A 10,726-nucleotide genomic window follows, 5' to 3' on the forward strand; every position below is an offset into this window, starting at 1 on the left:
TTCTGATCTCCCATCCTCCTGTCTCTCCCCACTTCAGTCTATACTTCACTCTGCTGCCCGGATTATCTTTGTACAGAAACGCTCTGGGCATGTTACTCCCCTCCTCAAAAATCTCCAGTGACTGCCTGTAGACCTACAAATGAAGCAAAAACTCCTCACTCTCGGCTTCAAGTCTCTCCATCACCTTGCCCCCTCCTACCTCACCTCCCTTCTCTCTTTCTACAGCCCAGCCCGCACCCTCTGCTCCTCTGGCCACTAACCTCATCACTGTGCCTCGTTCTCGCCTGTCCCGCCATCGACCCCCGGCCCACGTTCTTCTCCTGGCCTGGAATGCCCTCCCTTCACACATCTGCCAATCTAGCTCTCTTTCTCCCTTCAAAGCCCAACTGAGAGCTCACCTCCTCCAGGAGGCCTTCCCAGACTGAACCCCCTTCTTCCTCTCCTCCCAATCCCCCCACCCTACCTCCTTCCCCTGCCCACAGCACTTGTATATATTTGTACAGATTTATTACTCTATTTATTTTACTTGCACAGATTTACTACTCTATTCTGTTAATGATGTGCATATAGTTATAATTATATCTATTAGGTCTGACGATTTTGACACCTGTCTACATGTTTTGTTTTGTTGTCTTCCCCCCCTTCTAGACTGTGAGCCCATTGTTGAGTAGGGACCGTCTCTATATGTTGTCGACTTGTACTTCCCAAGTGCTTAGTATAGTGCTCTGCACACAGTAAGTGCTCAATGAATACAATTGAATGAATGAATGAATATACAACATATATTGGACCCCATTCTGCTTTCTTTGAGGGCTATCCTGCTGTCTTTATGGCCTTGATACATAGATTTTAGTATTTTAGAGAGGTGAGGTAGTATTTTAACAGCTTTGAATGTGAGGAAGAAAAACAATTAATGCAGAACGATAGCACTTTTCAATCATTATTCTATTGTCTTTCTTTCTTAGGCTTTGCAAATAGGTACCACTTCAGATAAAATAGTGTTGCTGTTGATTTAAGGGATGGGTTAGCAGGGAAAGGATAAGTGCCTTCAAGTGATGTGCAGTGGAGAGCAAGGCAGGGCCCTGATTTTTTAACTACCAACCCATAAACTCATTCCTGCAAACTAAGCATCCTTACCTGTAAAAATATATTCCCCTGTCTCTACTGAGAAACTGCGTATGGCAAAATTCAACTTGATCATCGACATTTTATTCTCAATTGAAATTGGAGTAAATAGAATTTACTGGTTAGGACGTGGAACCTTAACTGCACGTGAAACAGAATTTATTGACTCGGTAAAAACACAACTGTAACCGTTCATATGGACGGATGGAAAGAATCTTCCAGGTCTCTGCCTGACAATAGCTGGATGACCATTTAACTTCCAGCATTCTTCCACTTTGGTATTACACTCATGTGCCTACTCTGCCGTTAGGAACATTTATTATGAAGGCTGCATACTTTGCATAATGGATGAGCAAGATATATACGTAATAAAATCTGACAACCATACCAACGGTTGAGCCATTTTTGACCAGCTCGGATGGTTACCCTCTGATTTTCAGCATAAATTCTACCTAGGAAAATTAGCTTTTAAAAGCTTACAATTACAACCCGATGCTCTGTTCAGAGTGGTTGATTATTTCATCATGAGTAATTGTCCATAGGAAAGGTGAAGTCAGAGACATAATTTGTACAAATGTGGATATAATTCTAATGCTGGTCATAGGAAAGATGAATGTGTGGACTTCTTAACCCTCACTTTATTTTGAAATCGAAATTGGGAAAACACATGCTAAATGACCTAAAATCAGCCAAAAAAACTTAGGAAACATTTAGTTTCTACATCCTCTTCAATGTCATTGGAATTGCATTTAACTCTGTGTATGATAGGGACCATGTTCAACTTCTCTACCATGCGTACATGGAGATACTCTATCTCCATATAGCAGCATATCATATTCTTCAAAGCAAATGCGAAAAAAAATCACAATATATTGGGGAACGCTTTATCTTCTATAGAGCCTTTCGTTCTTTTGGCTCAGGCAGTTTCAATATGCTGGGCAGTAGGCATATGCAGTAATCAACTTGATCTGATTATGAGGTAATAGGAAGAAAGCAGGCAAACAAGAGCCTATTGTCAAATAAAATATCCTGACTAAGAACAAAATAAAGGACACACAGTTTACAAGGCAGCAGAATCCCTCTTAAACTCTGATCTAAAGTGAACATCAAAATGACAAGCACAAAGAATGAGACAAAAAATGAATGCTAGAGTGCTAACAGCTTTTCAAACAACCCTCAGGATATAAAATGTTTTGTTCTTTTTCAAAAAAAAATAATCCAGTAGCAACTGATTCCATAAACAGTGTTTCCCAGACTGTCTTTTCCTATAACAAAAAAGGGAAATGTTAGGGAGATAAACTTTAGCATCAAAATCAGTTCAGGGACAATAGATCTTTTTGAAGAGTTTTCAAGCTGTAAAGATTATGTTTTAATTGAATTCTTCAATTCTACATTTGCCAAGGGTTTGAGTAAATAAAAGCAAGCAAGATGACTTTATACATGTTTTTAGGTAATGGAAAAATGGACAATAGGCAGTTGGAATTTTAAATTTAGGGAATGCGTGCCAAGTTTCTTCACCTAATTTACTGAATCACCCATTTTGTCAAGATGTGAGATACTAAAGCAGCGGAAGTACCCAGCTGTTCAGAGCCCTCATACTATGTACATATTTCCGTATGTGCAAAACTTTATCTTGTCAATCCATCTTGCCTTGTCCTTTAGACTGATAGGTGCTTGGAGATAGAGGTAGCATCTTCTAACAATGTAGTTCCCACAGCATCCAGAAATGAAGGTATTCTATGTGTGATTGAAGAGTGTTTGAAAAAGGAGGTTCACAGAGAGGTCACAGGAAGGGGTCAGGCTCAACTTTGATACACTGCCTGTTCCTTATTTATCATTCCCTCTTTATGTGCCAGTTGTCAGACCCTTTAACCTCCTTTTTGACTTAGGTAGGGAGTGCCTAGATGGCCAGGGGTCCCGTCTAATTCCCATGTCTATATTTTTACTCAGTGCTTAGTTCAGTGGTTTGCATACAGTAGGAGGTTAATTAATATTATTATTACTGTTCTTACTAGTAACTTGGGGGTTACATTCTTAAAGAACCCCACGTTAATGAAAACATTCACAGTATGCACACTTTGAATAATAATGATGATACTTATTATACTTGTCTCCCCCTTTTAGACTGTGAGCCCACTGCTGGGTAGGGACTGTCTCTATATGTTGCCAACTTGTACTTCCCAAGCGCTTATTACAGTGTTCTGCACACAGTAAGCGCTCAATAAATACGATTGATGATGATGATGATACTTGTCAAGCACTTACTTACTTACCCAGCACTCTTCTGGCTCAGTGGAAAGAGCACTGGCTTTGGAGTCAGAGGTCATGGGTTCAAACCCTGGCTCCGCCAATTGTCAGATATGTGACTTTGGGCAAGTCACTTAACTTCTCTGTGCCTCAGTACCTCATCTGTAAAATGGGGATGAAGACTGTGAGCCCTCCATGGGACAACCTGATCACCTTGTAACCTCCCCAGCACTTAGAACAGTGCTTTGCACATAGTAAGCACTGAATAAATGCCATCACTATTATTATTATTATTCTAATGACTGGCTGACACTTAGGCACAACTCTGTCATTCAACATCGCACTGTCTTCTATCCAGATAGACACACGAGGTGATCATCATCATCATCATCATCAATCGTATTTATTGAGCGCTTACTATGTGCAGAGCACTGTACTAAGCACTTGGGAAGTACAAATTGGCAACATATAGAGACAGTCCCTACCCAACAGTAGGCTCACAGTCTAAAAGGGGGAGACAGAGAACAGAACCAAACATACTAACAAAATAAAATAAATAGAATAGATATGTACAAATAAAATAGAGTAAAAAATATGTACAAACATATATACATATATACAGGTGCTGTGGGGAAGGGAAGGAGGTAAGATGGGGGGGATTGAGAGGGGGATAAGTGATAAGAACAGTCCCTTAATTTCTCTGCATTGTTCCATCCAAAACACACCCTTCAAGCACTTGCATTTGGGAAAAATGATTTCACTTCATCTAGCCTTGAGCACTGCACCATATCCTGGGGGAGCATGCAGAAGTCGAAATGCTATTCCTGATTTCAAAGTAGCTTACAGTCGAAAGGTGAAGATTAGCAGATGCAAACTGCCAACTTTCAGAAGGTAAAAGCCAGAGAAAATAGCCGCAAATGCTAAACACAAGTGCTCTGTGTAATTGTCTAACCTAAAGTGCTCCAGCCTTTAATGAGGAGCTGGGAAAGCAATTTTTTAAAGTCAATTACCCACTAACCTTTTGACTCATCATTTCTTGAAAAACACTGCTCTCTGCATAGTAGATTTTGCAAATTTCCATTTCCCTCATTTGAGAAACTAGAGTTAAATTTAGTTGGCCCTTCTATATTTGAGTATGGGAAGATTATTTTTCTTCAGCAGTTCCCTTGTAATTTTGTGTAATTTAATAATGACTCTAATGACTGCTGAGGTGGGAAGCATCTGGAGAAAGACATTAATACTATGCTCATTATAAAAAAAAATCCCAACAGGAACTTTTGATAGTAGTCATTTCTGTACATGCAAAGTCAGTAGTTAAAATTTGGCTTCCGTTCATTCATTCATTCATTCAATCGTATTTATTGAGCACTTCCTGTGTGCAGAGCACTGTACTAAGCGCTTGGGAAGTACAAATCGACAACATATAGAGACGGTCCCTACCCAACAACGGGCTCACAGTCTAGAAGGGGGAGACAGACAACAAAACAAAACAGGTAGACGGGTATTGGCCGCATGGTCAACTGTAATAAAATGAGCCAAGTACCTTGGAGGATGGAGATTCTGTATTCATTACTAGTTTTTTTCCTGTGGCCTTTCTTGGTTTTGAAAGTGGAGGTAGGGGGCAGGGGGGCGGGTGTTCAGGGATACTTTCTGTCAGTGTCATACTTTCCCTGGAAGCACACACAGTACACAGAACACTCTACTGGTCGATGAATCATGACGGTGGTGATGGCGGTAATAATAGCAAGGAGATCTATATCTACCTATTCTTGCTCTTCTCTAGAATAAAGCAGTGTTAGACCGGATAATTTATAAGGGGACTCATTGTAAGATATGCTGCTGTGCATTTTTGGAAGATGATCAGAAGGATTTCAAAGAATAAGAAAAGCAATTCTTAATCCCTGTTGATATCTGGGAGGCAGCAATACAATTGTCAACATTAATAGGTGGATTTGAAACATTTTGTTCACACATGGTATTGTGAAGAATGGGGGAGATGATTAGAAATGGTTTTGCAAAGTCTGCAAGATGTACTGAGCAAATAATTTTCAATCACTCCTGGGCAATCAGCACTTAGCAGAGTGGTTGGCACCTAGCAAGTACTTAACAAAAATCCCCATTATTAATATGAGGATAGGATTTCACCACTCTGAGAAGATTCAAATTCAGAGGATGATTATTTTGTGCATGTATGTGTGTATATATTTGTGTGTGTGTGTACACACAGGCCAAGATTAACAAAGCATACAGTGAGGCTTGACATTTTTACCAAGTGCTTGTGTTAGGTTGGTTTTTCTTATACCATTTTGGTTGCTGCATCATCCAGAATTTAGTAAATACCCCCAGGATGCTAGAACACCCTTTGACTCTTCTTTAGTAAAATAACCTAGTGATTTTTTCATGTTGAGGGTTGAGGGTTTGAGGGTTGAGTACATCTCCTGCCTTAGCAATGATTTTGTTGTTGTCTTATGCAGTTGAGTCATGTCCAAACCATAGCAATGCCATGGACATATCTCTCCCAGAATGCTCCACCTCCACCTGCAATTGTCCTAGCAATGTATCCAAAGGGTTTTCTTGATAGTAATAATAATAATAATAACAATAATAATAATTATTATTATTATATTTGTTAAGCATTTACTATGTGCCAAGCACTATTCTAAGCACTGGGGTAGATGCAGAGTAATCAGGTTGTCCCACGTGGGGCTCACATTTTTAATCCCCATTTTACAGATGAGCTAACTGAGGCACAGAGAAGTTAAGTGACTTGCCCAGCGTCACATAGCAGACAAGTGGCGGAGGTGGGATCAGAACCCACATCCTCTGACTCCTAAGCCTGTGTTCTTCCCATTAAGCCACGATGTTTCTAGTGGTCTAACATCACCTCCTTCCTTGCAGTAAACCGGTATCTCTGCCCTGGACTCTCTCCTGTGCTGCTGCCCAGCAGGGGTGAGGTTTGACTTGTAGCTGATTGCCTTCCACTCGCCAGCCACTGGCCAAGCTAGGAATGGAATGGGCAGAGGCCTCTGCTTGACTCTCCCTCCCATACTCGAGACTGGTAGAGGACTGGAAACTCTCCAGGTGTGACCCTGACAGGGGCCCTAGCACTGGATATCATCTATTTACTCTCCACACTTTAAAAGCCCTACTAAAATCACATAATAATAATAATAATAATGGCATTTGTTAAGCACTTACTATGTGCAGAGCACTGTTCTAAGCACTGGGGGGGATACAAGGTGATCAAGTTGTTCCCCGTGGGGCTCACAGTCTTCATCCCCATTTTACAGATGAGGTAACTGAGGCTCAGAGAAGTTAAGTGACTTGCCCAAGGTCACACAGCAGATGTGGGGGAGTTGGGATTCGAACCCATGACCTCTGACTCCAAAGCCCGTGCTCTTTCCACTGAGCCACGCTGCTTCTCTATCTCCTCTAAGCGACCTTCCCTGACTAAGCCCTCATTTCACCTACTTGCTCTCTCTTGTTTCACCTATGCAATTGGATCTGTACCTTTGAAGCACTTGATATCTGTACCCCAACCCCAGTCCCATAGCACTTCAATCAATCAATCAATCAATCATATTTATTGAGCATTTACTCTGTGCAGAGCACTGTACTAAGCACTTGGGAAGTACAAGTTGGCAACATATGTACATATCCTTATATTCTGCCTTTCCCTTATCTGTAATTGATTTTAATGTCTACCTCCCACTGTAAGCTCTTTGAGGAGAGGAATCGTGCCTATCAACTCTATTGTATTGTAAGCATTAAATGAGAGCATAATACAGTGCTCTGAAATCATTCAACCAATCATTCAGTCATATTTCTTGAGCACTTACTGTGTGCAGGCCAATGTACTAAGCACTTAGTAAGCACTCAATAAATACCAATGATTGATTGATCATCTCTCCTCCCTCCTCCATTCTCCTCCTCATTCTATGCTTCCTATTTTAATGAGCAACTACTGCATTCAGAGCACTATACCAGGTATGAGAAGCAGTGTGGCTTAGTGGAAAGAGCCCGAGTTCGAGAGTCTGAGGTTGTGGGTTCGAATCCCTGCTCTGCCGTGTGTCAGCTGTGTGACTTTGTGCAAATCTCTTAACTTCTCTGTGCCTCACTTGCCTCATCTATAAAATGGGGGTTAAGACTGTGAGCCCCACATGGGACAACCTTATTGCCTTGTATCTACCCCAGTGCTAAGAATCATAATTATAATTATTATTAACAGGAGCTCTCACAGTAGATGACCCTGGCTCTGCCTGTCCCCTATTTGAATGAGGGATATAAATAGATACAGAGTACCTGAAGACTAGATAGGCAAAAAGATATGACTGTTAACAAGGGTAAAAAAAAAAAAGAGAATCAACAAATCAATCAGTTGCATTTGTTTAGTGCTTATTGTGGGCGGAGCACTGTATTAAATGCTTGAAATCACTAAGCTGACACATACAGTCTGTGTATTCCCTTCAAAGCCCTACTAAGAGCTCACCTCCTCCAGGAGGCCTTCCCAGACTGAGCCCCCTTTTTCCTCTCCTCTTCCCCATCCCTCCCGCCCTACCTCCTTCCCCACCCCACAGCACTTGTATATATTTGTACAGATTTATTACTCTATTTATTTTACTTGTACATATTTACTATTCTATTTATTTTGTTAATGATGTGCGTATAGCTATAATTCTATTTGTTCTGACGATTTTGACACCTGTCTACATGTTTTGTTTTATTGTCTGTCTCCCCCTTCTAGACTGTGAGCCCACAGTTGGGTAGGGACCGTCTCTATGTATTGCTGACTTGTACTTCTCAAGTATTTAGTACAGTGCTCTGTACACAGTAAGCGCTCAATAAATACGATTGAATGAATGAATGAATACACAGGTGATAAGAGCAGCAGGTGAGATGAGGTACACAGGGAGGGGGAGATTAGTCAGGAAGATTTATGGATATGCCCTTCTTTCAGGTATCCTTCATGTTGTTTTACCTAGAATGGAAGAAGTTGCTTTCACACATTCGGGAAGACTCCCAGGTGGACAGGCAGATTAAGCATGGTTTAGTGGGTAGAGCACAGGCATGGGAATCAGAAGGTCTTGGGTTCTAATCCTGAGTCTGCCACTTGTCTGCTGTGTGACCTTGAGGAAGTCACTTCACTTTTCTGTGCCTCAGTTACCTCATTTGTAAAATGAGGATTGAGACTGTGAGCCCTATGAGGGACAGGGACTATGTCCAACCTGATTTGCTTGTGTCCATCATTCATTCAGTTGCATTTATTGAGCGCTTACTGTGTGCAAAGCACTGTACTAAGCGCTTGGGAGGTACAAGTCGGCAACATATAGAGATGGTCCTTACCCAAAGATGGGCTCACAGTCTAGAAGGGGGAGACAGACAACAAAACAAAACATGTAGACAGGTGGTAAAACCGTCGGAATAAATAGAATTATAGCTATATGTACATCAAAGCAGAGTAGTAAATATATACAAGTAAAATCAATAAAGTAATAAATTTCTACAAATATATACAAGTGCTGTGGGGAGGGTAAGGGGATAGGGCAGAGGGAGGGAGGGGGTGATGAGGAGGGGAGGAGGAGAGGAAGGAGGGGGCTCAGTCTGGGAAGGCCTCCTGGAGGAGGTGAGCTCTCAGTAGGGCTTTGAAGAGAGGAAGAGAGCTGGTTTGGTGGATGTGTACAGGGAGGCCATTCCAGTCCAGGGGGAGGACGTGGGCTGGGGGTCGATGGAGGGACAGGCGAGAACGAGGCACGGTGAGGAGGTTAGCGGCAGAAGAGCAGAGGGTGCAGGCTGGGCTGGAGAAGGAGAGGAGGGAGGTGAGGTAGGAGGGGGCAAGGTGACAGAGAGCTTTGTATCCGAGAGTGAGGAGTTTTTGCTTGATTCGAAGGTTGACAGGCAACCACTGGAGATTTTTGAGGAGGGGACTGACATGCCCAGAGCGTTTCTGTACAAAGATAATCCGGGCAGCAGAGTGAAGTGTAACTGAAGTGTGGAGAGACAGGAGGATGGGAGATCAGAGAGGAGGTTGATGCAGTAATCCAGTCAGGATAGGATGAGAGAATGAACCAGCAAGGTAGTGGTTTGGATGGAGAGGAAAGGGCGGATCTTGGCGACGTCGCGGAGGTGAGACCGGCAGGTTTTGGTGACAGATTGGATGCGTGGGGTGAATGAGAGAGCGGAGTCAAGGATGACACCAAGGTTGTGGGCTTGTGAGATGGGAAGGATGTTAGTGCCATCTACAGTGACCAGAAAGTCAGGGAGAGGACAGGGTTTGGGTATTAATCCCAGTGCTTAGTACAATGCCTGGCACGTATTAAGTGCTCAACAAATACCACAATTATTATCATTATCATTACTATTATTACTACCATTATTACTAATTGAGAAGTAGTATGGCCTAGTGGATAGAGCATAGGCCTGAAAGTCAGAAGGACCTGGGTTCTAATCATGACTTCACCATTTGTCTGCTGGATGACTCTGTGCCTCAGGTATCTCATCTGTAAAATGTGGATTAAGACTGTGAGCCCCATGTGGGACAGGGTCTGAGTCCAACCTGATCAACTTGCATCTACCCCAGAGTTTCAGATGTTCCCTGTCACATAATAAGTGCTTAACAAATATAATTAAAAATAAATAAAAAATGACCAGGATGCAGTCACAGCCTATAGGAAAAAAGACTTCCTCACTGCCAAGGGTGACCTGTCTTTCCAGGAAATCCCATCAGACTAGAAATGACTCGAACTCCAGACACTCCGATTCATAGTCGTTCCCGCATCGAGTCTCCGCAGAGCCCTTATGTGCTACCCTCAGCTCTTAGCTCGGAGAGCTGTTCATGTCTCTAATCCCTCCATCAAGTGCTTTCCAATTTTGGGCCCTGGATTCATTCATTCAAACATTTATTGAGCACTTACTATGTGCAAAGCACTGTACTGGATGTGTGAATCACTTATTTTCCCCTCTAGGACAAAACCTATCAGTGCTGAAGGGACGTTTGCTCACCAAAGGCCTTCTTCAGAATCCCTCATTTCCCCTATTCCCTCTTTACTCTTTAAGCACATAGGGTAAAATAGGGTAACACTTATTTGCCTAACCCTCAGCCACACAGGACTTATGTACATAGTCATAATAATAATGATGGCATTTGTTAAGCGCTTACTACGTGCAGAGCACTGTTCTAAGCGCTGGGGGAGATACAAGGTGATCAAGTTGCCCCACGTGGGGCTCACAGTCTTAATCCCCATTTTACAGGTGAGGTAACTGAGGCTCAGAGAAGTTAAGTGACTTGCCCAAGGTCACACAGCAGTCATGTGGCGGAGGCGGGATTCGAACCCATGACCTCTGACTCCAAAACACT

This window comes from Tachyglossus aculeatus, chromosome 5 (assembly GCF_015852505.1).
Source record: "Tachyglossus aculeatus isolate mTacAcu1 chromosome 5, mTacAcu1.pri, whole genome shotgun sequence".
NCBI classification, from domain to species: Eukaryota; Metazoa; Chordata; class Mammalia; order Monotremata; family Tachyglossidae; genus Tachyglossus; species Tachyglossus aculeatus.